The sequence below is a fragment of the Ctenopharyngodon idella genome, chromosome 19 (assembly GCF_019924925.1).
Source record: "Ctenopharyngodon idella isolate HZGC_01 chromosome 19, HZGC01, whole genome shotgun sequence".
NCBI lineage: Eukaryota > Metazoa > Chordata > Actinopteri > Cypriniformes > Xenocyprididae > Ctenopharyngodon > Ctenopharyngodon idella.
This window is the reverse complement of record NC_067238.1, coordinates 19,240,252-19,255,507: the sequence shown is the minus strand read 5'-3', so window position 1 is coordinate 19,255,507 and position 15,256 is coordinate 19,240,252. Positions and strand designations below refer to the sequence as shown.

Genomic DNA, 15,256 nt, shown 5'->3' with positions numbered 1-15,256 from the left:
CACTAATTTAGATCAGTAATCATTTGAAGGATTTATATTTAAGGATTAAGTTTAATATCATGAATATTAATAATTATGCACAAATAAGATTATTTTGAATCCAGAGTTTCTAAAATAATTTGAATATTTGTTAGCAGGTCCTCAACCCAAGCACAAGCTCAACACTTCACCACAATGGTAACCCCAAAACTATTAACATAACAGGAACTTTTAAATACCAACATAATATAAAGTAAACATTAAAAAGTCTCTCCATTTTCTCATCTTGCTAAAAACTGCTTAAAATAAAATTTTATTTCAGCATTTACTCTCCCAGATCAGCCCCTTTGCAAAGCATGATGGGAAGTGAAAGTCCTGTTAGACTGAGTCCTGGTTGAGTTTACTTATTTTAATATGAAAACATCAAGTTAAGTCAAAAAGTAATCGTTTCAAGTCAATTTAACATGAAGCAATTAAATTTGAACCAGAAACCTAATACAATGGTGTTGAATCAAAATAAGTTGTTTAAATAAAGTGAACAGCATCAAAAAATCATTTTTATGAGTGCATATCCCCAGCCGAGAGTGAGGGATGGGATGGCGGAAGGATGCAGAAAACTGTCAAAGTAACTATAGGCGAGTCGACTCTCGTCTGTGTATTTATTCCTCTTCTCGTGCTGATTAGAAAGACTGTTTGAATGTGTTCCTCCCAAACTTGTTTATAAAACATAATTTGTCGCTTGAATTCTGCATTCTCTTGAGATGCAGACATCCAAGAGGCGGACAATTAACTGGATATACTAGTTTAATTAGTGACACTTAGCCTACATTTTAAAACCTTTATTTGAATATGGAAACATGATACCTCATTCTACAATATTTCTATGATTAAATCACTGACTCCTCCCCCATCAGCCAATCACTGTGTGCATACTCCATAGCAACAAGTTCAACCCCGCCCTTACTCTTAGCTTAAGACTTCAGTCTATTCCTTAGTAAAAGTTGGTCTCAGCAGCTTTGTGAATAGGTTTTAAGAGAAAACTCTTAGCTAAGAACTTTTACTCCTATTTAGGAGAACTCTTAGTGGTAAGATAAAAAGTTTTGTGAATACGGCCCCTGATCTCCCTTAAATTTAGCATGGTACCAGGTCAGCAGTGAGTGTTACTACAATAAAACTGTGGAGAATTGGTATTTGCCACCACTGTCATCAAAATTAACTCAATTACATAAATAACAGTAATAAAACAGTAATTAAGATGAATTTAATGACTGTTACGGCCAGCTTATTTCAAGTAATAAAACAGTAATAAAACAGTAATTAAGATGAATTTAATGACTGTTACGGCCAGCTTATTTCAAGTAATAAAACAGTAATAAAACAGTAATTAAGATGAATTTAATGACTGTTAAGGCCAGCTTATTTCAAGTAATAAAACAGTAATAAAACAGTAATTAAGATGAATTTAATGACTGTTAAGGCCAGCTTATTTCAAGCCGCAACATAAAAGAGGGATCACACACCACCGTTCAATCAATGCAGATTTTTTTTTTTTTTTTTTTTTTTTTACAAATATAACAATAACCACAAATAACAAACATAAGTCTAGGGAAAAATAAAAAAACAAACAAAGGGAATAACAAACAAAAATAACTAACAAAATTTTAAAGCTACATGATATAAGAAACGTATAAAAAAGGAAATCAGTGAGATGTCACATTCTGATCAAAAGTACAAGATAAACAATTTCAGACCCTTTCCACCTTCATCACTGTATAAAAAGGTACATTTTACTGCCCATCATAAGCTGGACTGTCCAAACTAAAGCATAATATTTAATTAAAGAGCACAAGTGTTTAAAAGTTTAATTTAACTGGAGATGAAGATGTTTTCAATATGTGTGTTACAACAATATTACGTACAAGATTATAGACCATAAACATTTGTGAGTTTCTAGTAACATTCTCATGTCTCTCTTATTAAATTAAATGTGTTTATCTTGTCTCATTTCTCCATCTAGGTTGTGTGTTTAGGGGTTCAACAGAACGTCTTGCCTCAAAACTACATACAGAAGCTTCTGTCACTGGAGACAAACAACAACAGCGATGGTTTACAGACATCCAGAAATGACCTGCAGTAAACAGCAGTTTGTTGATTATCATCAAACGCTACTTTGGATTGAAACATGGATCAGTAGTATGTCTTGAAAGGGGGGAAATATCTGAAACAACTGAAATATATTGATCTGGAGAATATGGAGTGTGATGTGTCTGTAGTGGCTCTTTATTCACCATCAGCTGATCCAGAGAAGGTCAGACTAACATCTAAAACCTGTAAGTAAAACACAGACAGTCAAATGTGTGCGAAATTATTGCATTATCCACTTTAGAACAACTAAAAGAAAATTAAGTGAGAAATTATAATATATCAATGTGATGTGATTCATGATTTTTAAAGCTGTTTTTAAACATTCAGATTTTGATTTTGCATCCAAATCACCATGAATGATGACCCTTGACCCTTATCTATAATCCTGTATGACTGTCCATTGGGTCAGTTTTATTCATGACAAAGAAATTAGTGAAAAACTTGTAAATTAGTGAAAATTTACCTTTATCTTCTATTGCAATTGACATTCTCTCAAAATACAGAATTTATGTATAAAAAGACAATGATAAAAGCAAAAGATTGTATTGTTTTGAAATAAAACAAAACTTAATTGTTACTATAAACTACTATAAAAAATATTTTTATTTTTAAACATGTTTATAGTGTATAAGTCGCCATCACCAGGAAAGTAACCTAAGATAAGAAACTAAATTAACTTTCAATTAAAACAAGAACAGTTTTAATCATCACTACTCACCGAAGCATCTCCAGTTTATAATGTGGATCATCCTTCAGATCAGAGAGCAGATTCACATCTGAGAGTGTATTTCCAGACAGATTCAGTTCTCTCAGGTGTGAGGGGATTGATCTCAGAGCTGAAGCCAGAGCAGCACAACCTTCATCTGTGACACCACAATCCCACAACCTGTAGAGAACAATGACACTTTTCAGTCTCTCAGTTCAGGATCTACAGCTCAGGTGCCGCATTCATAAAACATTTTATCTTACCACTAAGAGTTCTCCTAAATAGCAGTAAAAGTTCTTAGCTAAGAGTTTTCTCTTAAATCCTATTCACAAAGCTGCTGAGACCAACTTTTACTAAGAAATAGACTGAAGTCTTAAGCTAAGAGTAAGGGCGGGGTTGCCCTTGTTGCTATGGATGATGTCAACACGCTTACTAACTATGTCCACAGTGATTGGCTGATGGGGGAGAAGTCTCTGTCAATGATTTAATCATAAGGCTTGTTCGACTTGCGCTGCAAAGAGCGATCAGCGGCTGACTTGAAGCAGTGCATGCTGGTAAGAAATTTTGTCCGACGCGAGACAGCGCAGACGCCATGTGACTGTGATGTATGGCTTCAAAGTACCACGAAAGCGATTCGAGAGCAGCTGGCTGAGTCAGCCAGTGCAGTTTCTCAAGAGCAGCTGCACGAGCTCTGATGACGAAAGCTGTTTCACGATTGGCCGGATTCACCGCATGACAACGATCACATGTGTTTCATGCTTATTCTCACACCTTCAGTTCCACTAATACTCAAAAATCTGTATTTTTATAACAGTTAAAGCTCTTTTCATGTAGTCGTGATGTTATATTGTGTCATGTTTATCCAAATAAAACTGATAAAAAACATCGACCCCACCACATTGGTATTTAAATAATATATGCTTGTGTTGAAATTTATTCTTGTAAAAACAGACGCTGTATGCTGTACATAAAGTATAGAATGAAAATGTCTCTGAAACGTCAGAGTATTAGTCAAATATTGCATTTATTTCACTTCAGCTGTAATAAAGTATGCAAATGCAGCGCGAGTGTCACTGCAGGAAGCAGAAAGTGTCCGACTTCACGTCTCCGTTTTCAGCTCCTCTCCGCCTGCATGCGACCACAGCCGATGTCGGACACACCTTTTGAAACATTGTAGAATGAGGTATCATTCCGGCTGCAAGTATGAATTGAAAACACAGTATCCAGCGCTCATAGTGATGACAATAAATTTGTAATAAATATTACTCCTCTGTATAGAAAACTGACATAAACATATGAGAATCCATCAATATTTCTCCAAATGTGCATGCTTTTAAGCATATTAAGAAATGACGGTCAATATAAGTTTTTAAGAGTAAAACAGAGGTCAAAATGTGAAGCTTGAGTCTTAGATCTTTTTAATGATGTATAGTTTGTCAACTGCACATTAACATTTAGGCCATATAATATAACAAGTATAGTAGCCTACATGAAATGCCATAGAGGTAGGAATGTTCAGACGCTTTGCATCACAAAAATACATTATATTTTAAAGTATATTAAAATAGAAAACCATTATTTGGTTAGAGACTTAAGACTTCTTTTAAAAATATTAGTAATGCGTCCAATCTTTTGACTGGTACTGTAATTTAACATAGGCCTATACAAAATTTTCTTCTCATGATGTGCAATAATACGTGCATGCATGAGATCACAAAAATCATGTTTTTTTTTTTTTTTTGTCAGGAGTGGACATTAATCCTGTTATCAGCATGATCACAGAGGGTTTTTTCACATAGCCTACCTGACTGAAAGGGCTCATTATGCGGGTCATTATGCAGGTCATTATGTGGGTCTTTGTCTTCTCAGGTGTGAATCACAGCATTATTCATGAAGATTCACGCCTCCACGCATACTGTGTTTCTTGATAAAAAGTGTCTTTCAAAATTTAAATTAATATATTGTTTTATATAAAAGAGTAGGCAGGATAATTTTTACATAATTTTGAAGCAAAAACTCTAGTCTACAACCTCCAATACCCAGAAGTCTTGTGAACACATATACAACATTAGTTTTTTGGCCTTATTTCAGTGACTTAAGTTTTTTGTTTTTTCAATAACTATGCATAAACGTTATTCCTTCAAAAATACAAACATGTACATACATGTTGCTCACATATTATGGTAGCCTAGTTCATGCTGAATACAGTGTAATGACACCTTTTCCATTAATATGTTTATGAACAACTGAAAAAAAGCACAAACGTCAGGCATGTCAAAACTTCTCCAGGGCCCCAAAAATCCTCAGACCCCAGAGGGTTAATGGGACATGCCTCAGACAGATTAAAGGTTAGACGAACGGTATCTTTCTGGTGATCATGGTTCAGCCCCCCGTGAGCCTTCTATTCCTTCCCGATCTCCATTCTGAGATTGAGAAGGCATGGAACAACCCACATTCAGCCCACATCCATCGACATGGGCATGCAAATTATGCCAATGTCGAGGAATTACGTGAGCATGGATATGTGGTGATGCCCCCCATTGACAAGATGTTTGCGAACTATCTCGTTGGTGGTGGGGCATCAACTCTTAAAGCTCCGGCTCTGCCTACCAAACCGCTCAAGACCACCTCACGTTTGAAAGGCAGAGCATACGTGGCAGCGGGTCAGGCTAGTGCTTTACTGCATTCTATGGCAGTGCTTCAAGCATACCAAGCCGATCTGCTGAAATTCTTAGACCAGGGTCAGGGTCTTTCACCTGAGGTGGTAGCTGAGTTGCACCACACCACAGATTTGACCACTAAGCAGACCACTGCCGCGATCGGTAGATCAATGGTGGCAACAGAGAAACACCTGTGGGTGAACCTGGCAGATATTGGGGAGAAAGAGAAGGGTTTTCTCCTCAATGCCCCGATCTTGCCCTCTGAACTTTTTGGTACCTCTGTCGAGGCAGTGGTGGGAAAGTTCAAAGAGGCTAGGGCGCAGTCAGCGGCTTTTAAATCAGGTATACCACGCCAGTCTGTGTCTATACCTGGCCCGTCCTGGTCTGTGGGCCATAGACAGGGCCAGAAATCTAGCGTCACCTCTCGGGCATGGAGAAGGCGAGAAGCTAGAAAAAGAAGCAGGATTTAAGGGTAGTTATAAAACGCAGTGAGTATTTCTTCCCTTTTGAGGGTCTGCACACACTACCCTCTCCTCTTTTTTAATTGTTTCCCTGTACCCTTCTTCCCCTACAGGCGCTTCTACATCGGGCCTGAAGCTGGGCCGATGATGAGTGTGCCTAGGTGAAAAAAAAAGCACACTTCTATAATGTACTTAAAGTGCTCTATTTTCGCGCACTAATTTTTTACTTAATATACTAAAAATTCTTCTTTAGTACTTCTTAAGATAATCTTAAAAACATCTAAGTGTCTAAGTGACTTTGGTATTGGCTCTTTCTGGCCACCCTTACTTCATTCTGTGTTATGTGTGTTGGCTTCTACCTCTTAACCACCGCTTTATTGAGCTCTAGTATGCCTTTGTCTAGCATCGGCCTACTGTAAGGCTGCCTTGACTACCTGTCAGTGTGCTAGCTTTATTTCTTTTAGTATTTTTATTTAAGCCTCCGCTCTATGAGCTTCAGGTTGTGATGTTTTTCATGCGTTGGCCTGTGCTAAGGGCACCATGAATTTTTCCCTGAGTGTGCAGGTGTCCTCCTATTTAAGACTCATTATATTGATGGAGCCACTTTACTAGCTCCATGTATCTATCTCACCTGTTCTGAGCAAACCAGCCTCCTCTTGTTTTAAGAGTCGTTAGGTTAGGATCTTTGCTCCTCTGAGCTACAGGAAGGTCATAAGAGCGTGTGTCGGCCCTTCTTTTTTGGGTCGCCCCGATATCCGGCCTAGGCTAGTACTTAGGGATGCATCTTTTTAGACAGAGGCGGTTCTGCTGTAGCTTTTCCGCCTCCTGGCTTGCAATTGCTAGGAGTAGGCTTCTCCAGTGGAGAGCCTCCCCAGCTCTTAGACTGGCAGCAAGTGATCCTCGTACGCCTCCTCTGTTCAAGAGTTGTCTCCTGACGCAGGAGCTGGCCAATAATGAGCCGGCATTCAGACGTAAACACAGAAGCCTGCACTGCGTTCTCTGCATCAACTGTGTATGACAATTGTTAAAAAAAGTCGTTGTTTTGTTTTTGCACAAAAAAAGCATTCTCGTTGCTTCATAACATTAAGGTTGAACCATTGTAGTCACGTTAACTATTTTAACAATGTTTTTACTACCTTTCTGGACCTCAAAAAGTGCAATGGCGTTACTGCCAATGTGTGGTTCAGATACCCTTGAATTTCACAAAAATATCTAAATTTGTGTTCTGAAGATGAACAAAGGTCTTACGGGTCTGGAACAACATGAGTGTGAGTACTTAATGACAGAAATTTCATTTTTGGGTGAACTAACCCTTTAAGCAGCAAACACAAACAAGATGATTTATCATGCGCAACTAAATGTAAACAAATGAGAAGCGGGAAACTGAACAAAAGAACAGGAAACTGATGAAAAACATACTAAGGGCCAGATTTACTAAACAGGGCAAATTAGCGTTAGAGTGCAATTGCATAAAAGCACTGATAACAGTGGAAATTCTGTGTGTGATTTAGTGATAAGGTGCACACTGGTCCAAAATGCAGCAGCTAGAGTTCTTACTAGAACCAGGAAGTATTAGAAGTAGACCATATTAGCCCGGTTCTGTCAACACTGCATTGGAATGTATAGCTGATATAAAAAATTGTATGACTAGCAATTTCCTACTACTTAATTCTGAAAAAACATAAAAAATGTTCTGTCAAGTCTTCATCGTCAATTAGGAACCTGGGTGTATTGAGCCAGATCAGCCTCAAAAATAATACATTTACAAAACAAAATTCATAAATGCACAGCACAATTCACATTTACAAAATCCAATTCGTAAATTCACGTAATGCCACACCAGCAGAGGGAGCCCTCGCCTGAGTACTGACTTATACCACTCCCTCCTCTAGCTCTACAGCAACAGCCTATTTGGTAGCCATATAGCCCAGCCATGCCAAACACTAGTTGCGAAGTATTGCCAGTTTACCTGCCTTACCGAGCGTTCTCATTCTACTGCCTGATTTACTTATTGTGTACGATCCATTGCCTGCCTTCCTCGTTTTCTGCTTTTTAGATTACCCTTTTGACTTGCTGTTTGGACTGGACTGTTTATTGTGTACTGGACCCCTTGCATGCTTCTACGTTTATGATTATCTGCCTGTCGATTTGTTTTTTTTCTGCACTCTCTTCAATAAAACCTCTGCTTATGGATTCTAAATCAGCGTCAGCCTTTGCGTCATCACAATTCAAAATACGATTCATAAATACACAAGTAAAAGCATAAATATTTTCCCAAATGCTCACACAAATACATCTTACCTAAATACATTTCATAAATATCTTTTTTTGGAGGATGTTCTGTTTAGCCAATCACAATGAGCTTTTAATCCACCAATCAAAATGCTCCTTAATGAACAAACTCAAGAAGCTCAACACTGCGCTTGTACTGTGCATTGTTCCATGATCGGGCCCTTTATGTAAAGACATTTTAATGGGTACTCTTTTTTAGCACCTGATTATAATTTCTACAAAATCACATTTTGATTTATTGTTACAGTCGGTTGCAGGAAGGAGCACAGATGAGGAGAATAAATCCAAATACTAGTTTAATGACGTTATCCACAGGGTAACAGGCATAGAGATACAACACAACTTGTTTAAACGGAGAATGGACAAAGACTGAGTGAACAGGGGGAAACTAAATAGCAAACATAACAAGGATGATTAATAAGACACAGGTGATACTAATGAACTAATAATGAAGCCGGGAAACAGAACATGTGATCATGGAAAACAAACAGAAAGTCCATAAACTGAAACTGAAACTAAACAGACTGTGACATTACGCCCCCCTCCGAAAAGGCGTGTCCTCACGCCGTGGAAGGAGAATGGAGGCGGCTTGGGAGGAGGACGAGGGTGTGGCCAAGGGTAGAAACCAGAGGCAGGCAGATGGATGGAGGACGACGACCAGGGCGGGATTGGAGGAGGTAGGAATGGCCAGGTGGATGTGACCCAGAGCTCAGCCAAGGCGATGATCCAAGGTGGAGTCCACCGCGCAGACGGAAGTCCGAGGCGGTGATGGAATGCCGATGACCTAGGCGACAGCGATGAAGCCGCAGCGACGACTCTTCGAGGCGGAGGTGGAGATCCGGAGGGCAGAGGACGAGCTGGTGCACCCGAGGACGGAGGTGGAGCCTGAGGGAGGGCAGAGCTTGCTGAGGCCCGCAAGTCCGCAGCGGAGGCTTAACGACGTCCGACCCAGGGGGAGCCGAGGTTCCGAGGGAGCCCAGCGAGTCTGAATGCTCGATGGTCGACGCCGGAGTCGAGGGGAGGAGGAGTGTAGGCGCAGGTGCCAGGTCGACGGGTCGAGGCAGGACAGAGCACGACGAGGCAGGAGGCGAAGCCACGGACTCCTGACGCCCAGGAAGAGTAGGCTCCCAGCAGGACCACGATGAAGCCTCGCCACAGAGAGGAGGATGAGGTGAATCGACGGGACTGATGGGAGGCGACGATGGCTGGGTGACAGGTTTGGAGATGATCTGGTCATGAAGCATGGCACAGGAAACCAAAGATAAAGTGTCCTTAATAGCAGTAATTTGCAGTGGTGGGAGAGGGAGGTTGGGTGGGGATGACAGAACTGTCGAAGACTCAGATTCATAAGAATGGCAGGGACACAAAGTATTTATCTCACCACACTCAATAAAACTGTCCAATAAGTCCATCTTGTGCTCGCTCTCAGTGGTGGGGGTTTGGGCGGGGCTCGCATCCATCCCCTTGAACTCCACGAGGACTCCCACGGCGATGGACGATGACGTTAGCTCACACCCCTGGTCAGACTCATGGTGGTGCTTCGGCTCCGGGGCGATGTTGAGCTCCACCCCTTCGTCCTCGGGTGTAGGCTCTTGCGTCGCGGCAGGCAGAAGCTTCCAGTCTGCGGGGGGCTCAGGTGTCGTCGATCGCGGTGGTGACGAGCTGGGCTCTGGGTCTGGCCGGGTTCTACTAAATAGCAAACATAACAAGGATGATTAATAAGACACAGGTGATACTAATGAACTAATAATGAAGCCGGGAAACAGAACATGTGATCATGGAAAACAAACAGAAAGTCCATAAACTGAAACTGAAACTAAACAGACTGTGACATTTATATTGTTCGCACAAAATACAGCTAAGGGAGATTTCAGCATGGAGGATAAAAACGAGACTCAACAAGTAAGTAAATTTGTTTTTTTATCTGATGGCATTTTCTTATGATTAAAGGATGTTTTAGTTAATGAATTAATAATGTGCAGTTTGCAGTGTTACAAAGTTGTTAGTCCACGCCAGCTTTCTTACATTATAACTGGAGTTTGTAGGAACACTTTAGTAATCACAGGATGAATGGGCGATAAACAATCAATAAAACAACAATTTCGATGATAAACTATCGAGTAATTTTAAATACAGTTTGTGGTCAGTGGGTTCTAAAGTTACCATTGTGACCAGCTAGGGATGCCACGGATTATCTGCTATTATGTTTAAAAATTACCGGTGCACTAATCTGGCTCTAAAAATCCATGAACTAAACTAAACTAAATTGAACATAATGATGACAGAACGCCCCCCTCTGACAAGGCAGGCATGGAGGGGACTTGGGAGGTGGACGAGGACATGGGGAAGGGATGGTGAGTGTCAGAAGTAAAGGGATGGTGATGGGGGGACGACAATCCCCTGGCGGCGACGATGGTGGTTGGCCGATGACACAGACCCAGAACTCTCCAATGCTAACAGCCCATGGCAGAGTCAAGGAAGGGAGGAGCCAAGATTATGTAGTGTTGGTTGATGGCATCTGGGGAACAACTGACGGAGACTGAGTTGAAAAATCTGAAGGCGCAGACAGAGGGTCAATGGCACTGAGCGTAATCGCTGGTTCTGGCAATGCCGCGGCAAAGAGTGTTGTATGCAAAGCCAGAGTACACAAGGACTGAGGCAGAGGCGGAGGCAGTGTGACTGAGGACCGAGGCGTACCCGCAGGGAAGGAGGAACTGTAAGACTTAAATGTACATGTATTTTTCTATTCAATAAGACTAACTCGGTTATTGTGACCAGTGATTTCCCAGCCGTAAATAAAACTTCATTTCTGCAGCCATAAGGGTTGGAAAGATGTAGCGCAGTGGACGGTCCGTAAGTCCGTGGTGAAAGTAGACTAACGACTGACTAAGGGGGAGCTGGTGGTATGAGGGAACCCGGTGGAGCTGCAAGGTCAAGGGTCTCCGGTGGAGCCGAAGGTGGGAGGAGCCAAGGTGGAGGCGACAAGTCAACAGGTCGAGATGGAGCAAAGGGATCAGAAGCCGGAGGCAGAGCTGTAGGATCCTGGTTCACAGGTGCTGCTGGTGGTTGCATGACTTGTGGCTAGACAACATAGAAGGGCTTTCCCAGAGATAGCACAGGGCTGCAAAACTCCAGCAATAAGGCTGGAGGACTGGCTGAGCATTTTGGTGAAGGTAACAGAAGGTTAAACAAGGCCACAGTCAAAATGACAATCTATGCAGGTCAATGAAAATAAAAGCTCCCAATCCATTGCGATAGAAATATTTTATGTAAACATGAAATGTACAGAAAATGCAGACTAAGGATGCTCAGGTCAAAGAACATGTAGACTTACCCAAAACGTGCTTAACACAGTAAAAGTAACAGTCATGTGATTAGCTTAGATCATTACAAACCAATCACCAGAATAAATCACAGTGAAGAAGACATTGATTTTTACTCAACTGTAAGACTTAAATGTGCATGTATCTTTCTATTCATTAAGACTCACTCGGTTATTGTGACCAGTGATTTCCCAGTCATAAATAAAACTTAATTTCTGCAAAGAGCAACTTGGAAGTCATGTCAGGTATATGCTGCGCAGCTAAGGAACAGAAGTACTAAAGATCCTACGCTCAAAAGACAACAAAAGTAACAGCTAAAGTGTGACTGAAGTAGTGAGGAATAGAAGTACTAAAGATTCTATGCTCAAAAGACAACAAAAGTAACAGCTAAAGTGTGATTGAGGTAATGATAGTAGCTTCTTGACGGGACGCTGTCACCATACTTCAGAGAAGTATTGGATTGTGTTGTAAGTCTTCAGGAATTCAGCCAATTACCTCGAGATACTATAGTATTATATTAACATCTAGGAGTTTAAATTGTCCGTGGTGAAGTCAGATTCGTATTGAGAATTTCCACGACACCAGAAACAAGAATTCCGAACAAACTGACTGAACAGTCCGAAAAGTTCTTATTGCTGTCATGAAACAGCGGTGATTCCGAACAGACTGACAGATCATCATTCAAACAGTTCAATAAAGAGGATTCCGATACCAGGTGGGATAGGGTGGGAGCAGACATGTTTCCATTAAAGTCAATTAGCCAATCCTTGGTGTCGGTTACCTTGGCCGCTGGTTCACTCCCCTGGTCAGATTTTCTGTGAGGTTCCTCCTCCGGTGCGATGGTGAGCGCTGTCCTCTCTGCCTCGGGCTCTGGCTCACTCATCACGGTGGATAATTCCTCCATATCTGTGGGGGGCTCACATGACACTTCCGTGGTCGCTTGAAAGGATACTGGGTCTGGGTCTGGCTGTGTTCCGAATCAGGATGCGACACTCTATAGACACTGAATGACGGTCTCCTTCCAGTCCAGTTCTGTGGTGTCTAGGAGATCGATATGTTGATTGAAAGTAGCCCTGATATGGAACAGGGTCTTTAAGGTCTTGTCATCCAGGGTGGCGGCTAAACAGCAAAAATATCTAACAAATAAAAAAGAATTATGGCTTTCCTGAGCCAGGATGACAAACTTAGCCCATTTGTCCATTTTGGGCGGTCCGATCTTCTGTCACAGTTGTATGCAGGCAAGAAGACGAAGGCAGAAGAATAATATTCCAAACAACAAAGTTTACTGATAAATTCCAAAAGGCAGGCAAACAGGCAGTGCAAACACAACTTAACACGATGGAGATCGGACAGAGAATGAAAGCAAGGGTACATCTTAAGTAACAAACACAAACAAGAACATTAATCAAACATAACTGAACAAAAACTGAACAAAAGAACAGGAAACTGATGAAAAACACACTAAAAGTACATGAACTAAACTAAACTAAACTAAACAGAACACAATGGCGATAATATGACTTCTATTCATATTTAATTTATCTTGGTCCATAAACTCACAAAGTTATAAGATTAAATAAAAAACTATGTAAATATATAATAAATTAGTTAACAAGAGTAACAAAAGTCATTGCTTATTACAACACCTCTCACAATCTCAAAATTTACCTTCATTCAGTTTCTCTTTAAATTTTTTTTAGTTTGTCTGTTCACCCATCAATCAACAGAATTTGGCCATTTAACAATATCTCATCAACAGCTCCTTAAATCAACACTCCTGCTGTAATGTATTATAATACACATGTAAGATTTTGAAATAGTTTCAAGTCGAATAATTATTTAATGTCCACACAATTATTCATTTAGTGAAAAGCAGTGTAACAAGTGTTATTACTGAATATTATACCTTTAATGGTCATCTTGTTTGAGCTTGTTTGTTCACCTTGGTTCATATCTGCTGGACAGGAACGTTTTTACTTTATGGAAGCATTGAGTTTCGTGATAATAAAATATTTAAACTCAAATCAATATTTTTTATGTCCAATTATTTACTGATGTGGCAAGTAGGTGTATAATAAGCAGGATAATATACATTCAAACTGTTCTTTTCACAAAATTATCCTGACAGGGTGATCAGGATCCCGGCTTGAAACAGAGGAGTCTTGTATCACCTTGAATGCACAGCTTGCCATGGTTTATCCATTACTTATAAAAATTAGTAAGTAAAATCTGTCAAAACTTTGAGATTAAAGATTAATCAACAGTATTATCTATTAGGACATTTTTTTAGTCTTGTTTAGGTTTTGTTTATTTTATTCATTATTGACCATATGAAGAAAATGGAGGAGGATGTTGACACATTTAAACAATCTTACCACAGTATCTCAAGTTTACAGTGAGGATCCTTTAGTCCATCAGAGAGGAGATTCACTCCTGAGTCTCTTAGTGTATTTCCTGACAGATCCAGATGTCTCAGGTGTGAGGAGTTTGATTACAGAGCTGAAGCCAGAGCAGCACAACCTTCATCTGTGACACCACAATCCCACAACCTGTAGAGAACAATGACACTCTTCAATCTCTCAGTTTAGGATCTACAGCTCAGATAAGCAGGAACTTCACAATCAGAAAGAGAGACTTAATCCACGACATGAGTATCTCGTGGACTGGGAGGGTTACGGTCCTGAGGAACGTTCCTGGATTCCCCGTAATGACATTCTCGATCCCAACCTGCTAGACACCTTCCACGCTGCTCATCCCAACAGACCTGCCCCTCATGGAAGAGGAAGACCACCACGACGTCGGGGTCCTCGGCCCTCAGGAGTGGGCCGTGGAGGGGGGGGTACTGTCACAGACACGCCAGGCTCCAGCACCCACCAATCACAACACACACCTTCCCCTGAGTACTAATCACTGCCACCTGCATCTCATCAGCACACTCATCACGAACACTATTTAAGACACTCACACACTCAGTCACATTGTCCGGTCTCGTTCGCATCAAGGAACTTACCTCTATGCTTACCTCAAGGACTCCTATTGCTACTTACCTGTCTCCTGTGTCTCCGTGCTACCTCGTGTGCTCCAAGTCTGTGTGAGTGTCATCCACCAGCATTGTCTCCAGTCTGCCACCGCCATCAACCTGCAAACCACAAAAGGACAGTATTATCACCCATTCATTCATCCTTCACCTCTACAACCACAATCTACTCACCTGTTGTCACTGTTACCTCTGCTTCTGTCCAATAAATCTACTAAACTGTTATCTTCTGCCTCCGGCTGGTACTTACTGTAACACATATAGGGCATGTGTCCACCAAAAGGGGAATTCAATAATAATTTCAAGAAATTCATGTTTCTTTAAGTACTTGATGTTTAGGTTTTTATAATATACCTAAAGTACAAGAAAGCATTTCATTGTTATTTCAGATGATGAGGAAGTAACTCAAAATCAGTTCACCTGACTAAAGCTCACTCACCTTGATCAGAAAAGTAGGTTTCCGCATGTTCCCAACATGTCTGTGTTTCCCATCATGAACTGTATATTCCTGCAGAGGTAACTAGAAATATTAAATACTTTGATGCTCGTTTTTTCTGACTTAATCATTCGTTTTATGCCCTGGTGTAAAATGGCGCACAGTAAAAAATTAAAAATACTTTTAATTCTGACAGCTAAAGTTGCCAATCTTGTTT

The 15,256-nt window shown here is 40.7% G+C and overlaps 1 long non-coding RNA gene across 1 annotated transcript; it reads right to left on the bottom strand.

The window, feature by feature from the left end:
- Positions 1-699: 699 nt before the first annotated feature.
- Positions 700-14,824, bottom strand: LOC127501693 (uncharacterized). The gene is made up of 3 exons (XR_007926681.1): positions 13,942-14,824; positions 2,843-3,010; positions 700-2,307 (listed from the first exon to the last, which is right to left on the bottom strand). It is a non-coding gene; the product is annotated as an uncharacterized LOC127501693 (long non-coding RNA).
- Positions 14,825-15,256: the final 432 nt, after the last annotated feature.